The following is an 11,937-nucleotide window of genomic DNA, read 5'->3' on the forward strand; positions in this document are numbered from 1 at the left end:
GCAATTGAACGAAGACCAGAAAAGAGTCTTTGATGGAGTATGCCAAGTTTTACAAGATAAGAATCAGATTCTGCGACTGTACGTAAGTGGCGAGAGTGGTACAGGGAAAAGTTTTCTAATTGAAACGATTAAACATTGGATCAGAATAAATTTGGAAAAAACGACTGCCATATCTGCTCCCACGGGTATCGCAGCATTCAATATCGATGGCTTGACAATCCATAGAATGTTTCAACTACCCGTTAGTCATGAATCTACACCAAAATATACGCAATTGTCAGACATGGTCTTGAAAACTTTGAGAGACAAGTTAAAGAATGTCGAATTATTTATAATCGATAAAGTATCCATGATTTCAAATGTGACACTTATGTTTATCAATCTACGATTATGTGAAATCTTTGATACGACAGATACAGATGATGGTTTCTTTGGCAGAAAACACATTCTCCTGTTTGGGGACTTGTTGCAGCTTCCTCCTGTAAAAGGACAATTTTCGTTTGTTAAAATGTCTCGATCAGAGATTCAGAAGTATTTAGGTACCATGGGTGGATGTGATTTGTGGAGATTGTTCGTCGAGTACGACGAACTTTTGATTAATATGCGACAAAGATGCGATAATACATATCGTGATATACTTTCTAGAATACGAATAGGTTTAGTAACGGATTCTGACATCAATGTTCTTCAGTCTAGAAGAATCAATTTTAAAGAAAGTAGTTGCGACGAAAGATTGAATGAACTTTGCACTTATATGAATCAATTACCGATTGATACAATTTGTTTATTGCCCACGTGTTATTTGTGCAAGGTTTTGAACACAGCAATGCTCGATAAAATCGACAGCGATGAAATTCTACTGATAGCAGGCCGCCATGTTATTTTTCTGAGTAATTAATAAATTGGTACTCTGGAATTACGAGCAATTATTTTTCATTGTACGGGCTGATATGAATTTCAAATCAAATCTCTATAAACGACTATTATATTTTGTGCACTAAGAATAACATATCGCACTTATTTTCTAGAATCAAATTGTAATCAGTTTTACTTATATGTATGTATGTTCAATGTGAACTTGCACCTTGAATAAAATATCACAGTTATTTTTCATGGTAATATATTATTACTAAATTTATTTAATATACACTTTACGTATGTTCACTTTGAACTGGCACCTTGAATAACATATCAGTTAGTTTTCGTGATAATTTATTATTAGATCGTTTAAATTTTTGAGTGCCTTCTTTTGAACATGGCCTGACCTTTTCATTTTTATGATTTTTTTAGGATATATATATATATATATATATATATAAAATATGTGGAATTGTATGAGCGCACGTGATCCCGACCGGGCGCAAAGATATGGGGTGTTGAAATTTACTTGGTTGGGCGTTAAAAGTTCCATGTGACTGTTAGATGCTCGTGATTTGATTGAGCCGGGAATTCTAAAGATCTCCTTAATTAATTACACACGTACGGATTTTAACACTTGTTCGAATCGCGTCCCCTTGCGCTCAACCGTATAATAGACAAAATAAGATCTGGATATTTCGAACACCTGATGTAACAAGTCGATGCGCGTAAACAAGTTTTTATGCGCGAACGACAAGAGTAACATTAAAGTACGTCCAAAATATATCTATTGCAAAACTATATGTAAAATCATAATTATAATCACGGAACCAATAAATAAGATGCGAATATCTCAAAAATTCACGAAAAGATCCCGAAAAGTTCATAAAAATGACAATGTTCCGTCGCTTAATGCTAGTCGTTCTCGCAAAATAAATTATTAATAATAAACGAACTTAATTGCTGACTACTAATTAACTGATTCTACATTTCATTAAAGACGATGATGATGTTAGTAGGAATAATATGGGGGTTGTAACCCGTGGGCAATGAGGGGGGGTGCGGGGCGGGGGGAAATCGTTGGCGAGGGGGGGTGACGTCACGCGGGGGAGGGGGTTTTATCAGTAGATAAGCTTATCTTATCAGCTCAGGTTACCTGATAAGGGATCATGTTACCTGATATGTTTATAAACAAGATAAGCGGGTATCTGTTACAAGATAAGATAAGCGAATATCTGTTACAAGATAAGATAAGCGGCGTCTTTGAGCGATATCTAAGTTTTCATAAACAAGATAAGATAAGCTAAGTTTTCGAATTCAAGATAAGCGGCGTCTTTGTAAGGTATCAAAGTTTGCCGATAAGATAAGCTAAGTTTTCGAATCCAAGATAAGCGGCGTCTTTGTAAGGTATCAAAGTTTGCAGATAAGATAAATTCTACGAAGGGCTGCTGCAAAATCCAAGCTTGGATCGAGCGCCGACATTCAGATATCTATTACTAAGTGGGTTGCGTTTCTTCATCTAAATTTTCTCCGAAGATAAGATAAAAATTCTGCGAATGGGTGCCGCATGGATCGAGCGCCGACAATCAAGCGGGTTGATACGTATATTTCTAAGAAATATCAGCGGGGGCGAACGCAGGCTTCACAGGTTGCGACATGTCTTCGCAGAATCCAGGCTTGGATCCGACGTGTCTTGCGACGAGGTGAAATGGAATGGCGGCTTTATCTATGAATTTCTAAGAATTATCAGCGATATCTAAGTTTTCGAATCCAAGATAAGATAGCGCAAATATTTCTCGCAAATTAACAATTCCATCATACGTTGAAGAACAAAGGGATGATCGGGATATATAATGAGGACCGATGCAGCTGCCGGGTCATAGTACCACTGGTGAGCATAGTAGTGAGTGAGTAAATTGTTTTTGCAATAAAAATGGAGAACGTAGAACATATTGAGCGCGGCCTGTTGGAGCGTTCCCGCCAAGTCGCCACCTTGGGCGAATATTTCGGATGGCTGCAAGATTGTGAAGAATTTATCACACAGCTGGAAGAACGCAGCCGTGCCAAGCGTCCGCGTCTCTCGATTGGACATAGGCAATCTCTCGTGGCGAGAATAGCGCGACTCGAGGGTGCGAAGGTGCGCTTGCAGAGACAGTATGTCGGTGAATCCATGTTTAGTGGTGGATTTAGTGGCGGTGGCAATAACGTGCAAAGACTCGTTTGGCGCGAAATCGATACGGCGTTCAATAGCCGTATATACTGACCGGTGCGGTAATTAACGCAGACTACATCGAACCGCGTCAGTTTTTGGAAAATGCAGCAAACATTGTAGTCGAAAACGTGGAGAATGTGCTGCAGAGACACATCAGTGTAAAAGTGAACACTGTTTTCAACGGCGAATTTATGTCCGGTGACAAGCGTGCCAATAAAAGTATCAACACGAGAAACTTTGAACTCTTTCGCACGTCCGATGTACGCGAGTGGTACGAGCACCGCGTAATCGAGCCCACGCTAGCATCGCTAGAAGAGTTCCAGGAACGCGATAGCGGCTGGGCATTGTCGCGGATAATAGATTTGACTGTGAATATCAACAAGTATAATCCAATGCGCGCTAAATGCCATGTCAAATTACCGCAAAAAATTATGGTAAAAAGAGCGGTTGTTAATGTGCGATCAGCGGACAATGCGTGTTTTGCATGGTCAGTGGTAGCCGCTCTATACCCCGCTGAAAGACATATGGAACGAGAATCCTCCTATCCGCATTACACCACAGTGCTGAATCTCCAAAACATTGAGTTTCCAGTGACTGTGAATCAAATTAAAAAATTCGAACTTGCAAACGACATCTCCGTAAACGTGTACATCATCGAGAACGAGAACATCGTCCCGCTACGTCTTTCGGAAAAAAAGAAAGACAGACACGTCAATCTGCTGTACGTGGAAGACGAAAACAGCGTCGGGCATTTTGTTTTGATAAAAAATCTGTCTCGCCTCGTGAGCTCACAACTGAGCAAACACAAATGTAGAAAATTTATTTGCGATCGGTAAGTATATATATTTATTACACGTAAATTATATTAAAAATAATTTTATAATAAATAAATTTTTTTATTTTTTACAAATGCCTACATTATTTCTATTCTGAGGACCAGTTGCAGGCGCATACGGAAGATTGCGGAAAACTAAACGACTACGCTATTCGGTTGCCGAGCGACAAGGACAAGTGGCTCAGCTTCGACAACTACACGAGGAAGGAGCGGCTGCCGTTTGTGGTGTGTCACGTCCGGCTTCATTACTATGTCCGGGTATGTAAATTTTTTTCCATCTATAAGAAATAAATCCTAAAACTATCAAACATCATTTGAAAAGCGCGCCAAAGCCGGCCATGACGCTTAACTCCGCCTAGAAACTAAGCGTGGCGCTTCGTAGCGCCTAAGGGTCTCCCACCACGGTGAGAGCCCCTACTCCGGAGAGTTCCCCCTCTCCAGGCCGCCGCAGGCCCGAGCCGCCGAAACGAAGGACCTCAGAGCAGTCCCGAATTTCGTCAGTTTTCTGCGCGACACCGAACAGTACAGTCGCACTTCTAAATTCTAACTCTGAGTCCAAATTCTAACTCTAATTCTAAAATTCTAACTCTAAGTATAATATCCTAACTCTAAAATCTAAATTCTAAGTCTAAGTCTAAATTCTAAGTTCTAGTTTCAAATCCTGTACTACTATACGAATAAATCAGTGTATTCATGTGTGAAAACTAGTGTTCAGTACTCTTCAAAACTTCCACTCCCGTGATAAAATACGATAGCGTTTAAATCTGTCATACGGCGTTTGAATTCAGAATAATTTAAACTGTTTTGGAGCGGACCACCGCTCATCACAGTTAGAATTAACATTCTCAGCATTTGCCAAAATAAGGAATTGATAGTGAGGTCCGCCGCATATCAACCCTCCTTATTTGAGTAATTATTCAGAGGATGCATCAAATTCAATATGCCTAAGACGCGACGCGCGGGAAGGAAGAATCAACTACGAAAACTAAACCGACTCTATCGTGAATCAGCGACCGAGGAATATTCTCAATTTCTCGGAGTGGAGTATCAGGCCGATCCTGAATACGAGGACATTTTCAACATTAAAAATAATAACAACGACGAACTCCTACAGTGGAAGTGCATACCAATAACGTTCCAACCACGACGCCTGCCGCCGCCAAACATCCCAGTGAACGACCCTCGCCGCACGCACTACCTCCAAGTACGAGCCGACACGATCAAGAAAGTGCTACTAAAGGTAAGTGAAATTCATGTTAACCTAAGGAATCGCGCGTGTTAGCAAATTCAGAGACGGTTCTACCACGTGGAAGAGAACATTCTAGAAAAATCTCCGACGCATTTTTCCTCTTTTCCATCGTCACTGCGGAAGCTATAAAAAAAAGGGTCAGGCTATAAAACTAGGGTCGTCCACTGCACACGGTACAACTCTCGAACTTCTAACACGGAAAAACGCAAATAATTCAATCTCTTAAAAATCTTCGTGTCTCAAGAAATAACTTCGTAAATCCGTACAACAAAGTAGTCATTTAAACAATGAACAATTAAGAACACTCTCGATTTACCGACTGTATACCGACACACGTTCTTTTACAAACATTACCGACATTATACCGACACACTTTCTTTTACCAACATTACCGACATTATACCGACATACGTTCTTCTACCGACGTTACCGACAATATACCGACGTACGTTCTTTTATCGACGATCTTACCAACGATTTACCACCGGCTTTTACCGACGGCCTTTACCGACGATCGTTACCGATAGTTGCCGACGTTACATCGACGCCACATCGACTCACTTTACCGACATTTACCGACTTCTCGACAACGTCCGGTCTCATCAACCATCTACGAGCGAACAACGCATGATCTTTTAATACAACTAACGTAACAGGTATAGATGTGCCCAATCCCCTTTAGAGGTGTAACCCCTCTTCCAGGAGTTAATCTCCTAATACCTCTCGAGCCTCCGTATTACTGTCAAGTCGGTATCGGGTACATTCATTTTGAAACTAAAGCCGCTCTTTGTCTTTCATGCTTCGCCGCGTTACCTCGAACTTCTCAATTGTTCTGGACACGGATCCGGAAACATAGCCTAACCATAGGTGGATTATTAGTTGGGATAGTTTGCGGAACTTGCAGCAACCGCCTCACCCTCTCACGGGCGGGTGACCTATGCGAACTTTGCGAGTCTATATACGAAGACTACTCGCGTAACCCAGATAGCGTCCCGGCGAGGATAGAAGACGGAACCACGATCATAACTGTAGAATTACAGATAGGCTCCACGCCGTAACTGCTACTTTAAGGGTAACACATTCTTTCCCTTTCCTCCGCATCGTGCAACCTTTGTCGGAAAACCCTTCGTCGTGGGTATCCCCGGAAAAATTTCCGTAATACGACGTTGTCTCGCGCAATAGTTCGAGTACGTGCAACGCGAATCATACACTCGCGAATAACACGCCGCGACTGCGAACGGGACGTAACAGGTGTACGCCGACCTCGAGTGTGTTTTGACAAAGACCGAAAATGTCAAAAATTATCAACACCATCAAGTATTCAGCATCGCGTATTACGTACAGTGTTCGTATGACAGTTCGTTGTCCACATACAATTTCCGCCGTAGTGTCGATTGCGTCGCGTGGTTCGCCGAACAGCTTAAAAATTTAGCAATCCGCGTAAAAAATATTTTAACGACCAATGTCCCCATGATAAATTTAACGCCTGACAAGTGGGCAAAATTTCGCAGCGCAACACATTGTCATATATGCGAAAAACCGTTTGACGAAGACGATACACGCGTTCGCGATCATTGCCACCTCACCGGGCGGTACAGAGGCCCCGCGCACTCAAATTGTAACTTAAATTACAAAGAATCATTTTGTATCCCTATAGTCTTTCACAATCTGTCCGGCTACGACGCGCATTTCATTATCGAGGACATAGCCACAGCGTTCAAAGGGGAAATCGAATTACTGCCGATAACAAAGAAAAAATACATATCATTCTCGAAAACTGTTAGATTGACACAAGATAATAATTCGAAAAATTATATTAAATTACGCTTTATCGATTCGTACAAGTTTTTCAGCGCTAGTCTCGACAAATTAGCGTCATTTTTGGACAAAGAAAAACTAAAAATTTTACATTCGGAATATCAAAATTTAACTAGTGAAAAATTCAATTTATTGACACGAAAGTGTGTCTTTCCATACGAATACATTGACTGCGTGGACAGATTACAAGACACACGTTTACCGCTGCGCGACTCATTTTACAGTTCCCTGACCAGCGACACAGTATCCGAGAGTGATTACGCGCACGCCGAGACCGTCTGGAGCCGATTTTCCCTTCGAACGCTAGGCGAATATAACAATTTATATTTAAAAATTGATGTCTTGTTATTGGCAGACATATTTGAAAATTTTCGCGATAGTTGTATAAAAAGTTATGGACTCGATCCCGCGTATTATTATACTCTCTCCGGATATACATGGGACGCCATGTTAAAACATACAGATATAAAATTTGAATTATTAACAGACATTGACATGGTTATGTTTGTCGAACGGGGTATACGCGGCGGCCTTAGTCAATGTTCAGGCCGATACGCACAGGCTAATAACAAGTACATGCAATCGTACGACCCATCGAAACCCTCATGGTACCTCATGTATTTTGATGTAAATAATTTGTACGGATGGGCAATGTGTCAATCATTGCCGATTTTCGGTGGGTCGACGATATATCAAATTTTGACGTTTCATCTATCGCGTTCGATTCGCCTATAGGCTATGTTCTCGAAGTAGATTTAGAGTATCCGCGGCATCTTCATAACGCGCACAATGACCTACCGTTTTGCCCGACGCGCGATAAGCCACCCGGCAAGCGGGAGTATAAACTCCTCGCAACGCTTTGCGATAAGAAGCGCTATGTAATACACTATCGTAATCTACAGCAGTGCACGCGCCACGGGCTACGCATAACAAAAATATACTGCATACTACAATTCACACAGTCAGCGTGGCTGCAAAAATACATCGAACTCAATACACAGTTTAGAACACATGCGAAAAACAATTTTGAAAAAAATTTATATAAACTGATGAATAATGCGGTATTCGGCAAGACGATGGAAAATGTGCGCAAACATGTGGATGTAAAATTATTAACAAAATGGGACGGTACGGTGTGGAGGCAATGATCGCGAAATCAAATTTTCATAGTACGAGCATATTTTCGGAAAAATTAGTTGCCATAGAATTACGCAAACTCGAAGTAAAATTCTACAAACCAATCTACGTCGGCATGTGCATACTCGACATATATAAAGTATGCCTTTATGAATTTCATCACGAATACATGTCACCGCTCTATCGTGACAATTGTAGAGTAATGTACACCGACACGGACAGTTTAATATATCAAATTAAATGTCAAGATGTCTATGAAAATTTGAAACGCGATATTGCTCGATTCGATACCAGCTATTACGCCGCGAATAATGCGTACGGTATACCGCTCGCGAATAAAAAGGTGCCGGGTCTGATGAAAGATGAGAATAACGGCGCGATAATGATCGAATTCGTCGGGCTTAGAGCAAAAATGTATGCTTTGCGGGTGGACGGTAAAAAAGACACTAAAAAGGTAAAAGGTGTCAAAAATAACGTTGTAGCGCGTAGTATAACATTCGACAATTATACGCGTTGCCTTAATGATGAAATAGAAATGACGCGTCAGCAGTCATGCATAAGATCAAAATTACATAAAGTGTATACCGTCAGCGAGACAAAAATTGCTCTAAGTCCCTACGACGACAAACGGTATGTCGTACCTGAGTCGACCGACACCTTGCCGTGGGGACATTATAGAATATCGTTGTAAATTATATTTATTATATTTATTATATTTATTATACTTATTATATTTATTATATTGATTATATTTATTATACTTATTATATTTATTATATTTATTATATTTAGTATATGTATTATATTGTGAGGATGTATTAATGAGAATTATATATTTTTTTGTTATATATATATTTTTGTTATATATTTTATATATGGTATACAATATTGTAAGATATATTACGAGATATATCTTGCATAGTATAACTATGCCTGCGTGCGGATAGGCGCGCGCATCCTGTAGATGCGCGCGCAGGTGTGAGATGCGCGCGCAGTGGCGCAAAACCTCGTGGTCGACGAGGAAGAAGGCGGCGGCCATGACGGTATCATTAGCTAAAGTACAGCGAAGGAGTGTGGTCGGGCGCGCGACGTTCAACTACGTCGCAACAACTTGTATGGCATAAGCCTTGTTAGAATATAGAGTCACACGGCGAGAACATGGTATTTGTAAGTACCATGCGCGTGAAAGAGATTTCCTTCAAGACAATGAATAACTTTCACTGTTTCTTGACTAATAATGACTCAAAATTAAAGTTGATTTATTTTCAGAAGTAGCTTCAACGGAAATCGTTGACTTCCAAAAAAGGACTCTATCCTTTTCTATCGGAATAAAATCTGACTTTGGTCCAGAAGCGGATCATAAATTAATTAAAGTAATTGAAGAAGTAGAAATACAGACGTCCCACCAGTGGAGGACGATCACTCGGTTAAAGTCTCGTTAAAGACGATTCTATTTACGCTTACGCGCCACGAAGATTTGCTGTGGTCTGAAAGGCAGCAGATCAGAGAGATTACGGACGACCCTACTAGATAGGAATATTATAAGTATAGTTCTTCTCCGTACTGCGCTAGAATAGTTCCGGTTCGGAAAAAGAACGGTAACCCTGCGTCTTTGTATTGATCTGAGACCTCTTATAGTAGAGTGATAAAAACAAATATCCCTTTCCGCTGATAGAAGACTGCATATCGCGTTTTAGGTGATAAAACGAGATTTACCCTTTTAGACTTAAAAGACGGGTTTCAACCATATAAAAATTTTCCAAACACACGAATATTTCGCGTTCTGCCATAAACACCAGATGGCCAATTCGAGTCGTGAAACTTCCCTTTCGTTTTGTGAAGCACCATCACGAATTTCATCGTCGTCTTTTAATACAAATTTTTGTCACCATTGATTCCGGAAGATAAGATATTCGTATACATAGCTGATATTTTGATCCATCTACTCAGTTGACACGATAAGTTTTATCACGTTTTAAAACAAGTTATGTTAATCCTTAAACAATATAAGTTTCACTGAATTATAATAATGTCTTTTTCTTTTTCCTTCTGAAGAAAAGATAGAAGACTTAGGATATGTACTTTCCGACAACAGTGATACGTTAAGCGAAAGACAACTTTGAATCTGTTAAGACCTTCCATACCAAAAAAGAATAGAGACATTCAAAGATTTTTTAGGTCGCAACAATTTCTTTAGAAAATTTATAAAGAACTATGCTTTTAAAGCAAAACCTCTTACGGATTTATTAAAAAAATCTGTATCCTTCAAATTTGACGAAAGTTGTCAGACAGCTTTCAATCTTCTTAAAAATGAGCTAGTTTCAGCGCCCATTTTATCTGTATATAATCCCACGTTACCCACAGAAATTCATACGGATGCTAGTGCAGTAGCAATAGCTGGCATCTTGCTTCAAAAACAAAAATCCAATAATTGGTCGCCAGTTGCTTACTACAGTCAGTGCACTAATGGTGCTGAAAGGAACTATCATAGTTTTGAACTAGAGATGCTCGCAATAGTCAAGACTGTCGAAAGATTCCATATTTACTTATATGGAATAGACTTTACAGTAGTTACAGATTGCAATGCAGTAGTGCATGCAATCAATAAAGCCTGTCTGAATCCTCGAATAGCGAGGTGGATCCTGAGATTACAGGATTATACATTCAATACCAAACATAGAGAGGCCCCTCGAATGGTGCATGTAGATGCTCTCAGCAGAGCCGTCTGCTTCACAGAGGCAATTCCGCTAGAAAAAGAGCTACAATACAGACAATTAACAGATCCCTTCTTGAAACGTTTGGCTGAAAATTTAGAAAAAGAAGACCAAGAAAAATTCCAATTGATAGATGGTCTAGTTTTTAGAAAAGATACTAACAAACATAGGTTTGTGGTACCGGAAGCCATGGTTACTAACATAATCAGGGTCTACCACGATGATATGGCCCATTGTGGTTTTGAGAAAACCTATCAAGGTTTAGCAAGTCATTATTGGTTCCCTTCGTTAAGAAAACGTATTCGTAGCCACATTGATAATTGTCTAATTTGTCTCATTTCTAATTCTTCTCCCAACTCACGTGAAGGCGAACTCCAATTAACTAATACGCCAGAGCGTCTCTTTCAGATTCTCCATTTAGATCATTTTGGACCTATCAAAGAATCGATAGATGGACAAAAATAAAATATATTCTAGTAGTGATCGATACTTTCTCAAGATTTACATGGCTCATCGCCGTGAAATCAACCTCTTCTAAAGATTCGGTAAAAGCCTTAACTAATATTTTTCATAATTTCTGTTATCCTGAATCAGTCATTAGTGATAGAGGCTCATCTTTCACCGCGTCAGAGTTTATCGATTTCCTTAGAATTTATAATATAAAGCATCATCTAGTTGCTGTAGCTGCTCCATGGACTAACGGCATTGTAGAAAGAGTTAATCAATTCCTAAAATCATCCCTTAGGAAACTCATAGACGATTACGAGTGTTGGAATATACACCTAAATACTGTGCAATACGTGATGAATAATACGTTTCACTCGTCTTTAAAAGCTTCCCCCTCTAAAGTTCTGCTTGGTATAGAACAGCGTAATAACGCTAACATTGAGTTAGTGGATTTTCTGGATATAATTGCTAAAAACGAATTAGATTTTCAGAAGAGACCTGTCGTGAAATAGCAGTAGAGGCCACTAACATGATTAAAAAATATAATAAAACCTACTATGATAAAAGACATAGAAAACCGACTAAATACAATGTTGGCGATCTCGTTATGATCAAAGACTCCACTGTAAAACCAGGAGAAGACAAAAAACTCAAGTCTCAATATAAA

At 39.7% G+C, this 11,937-nt stretch overlaps 1 pseudogene; it reads left to right on the forward strand.

The window, feature by feature from the left end:
• Positions 1-2,791: 2,791 nt before the first annotated feature.
• Positions 2,792-3,894, forward strand: LOC146721229 (uncharacterized; annotated as a pseudogene).
• The last annotated feature ends 8,043 nt before the right edge of the window (positions 3,895-11,937 follow it).

The sequence above is a fragment of the Nylanderia fulva genome, unplaced genomic scaffold (genome assembly GCF_048542155.1).
Source record: "Nylanderia fulva isolate GAGA-0341 unplaced genomic scaffold, ASM4854215v1 Scaffold519, whole genome shotgun sequence".
Classification (NCBI taxonomy): domain Eukaryota; kingdom Metazoa; phylum Arthropoda; class Insecta; order Hymenoptera; family Formicidae; genus Nylanderia; species Nylanderia fulva.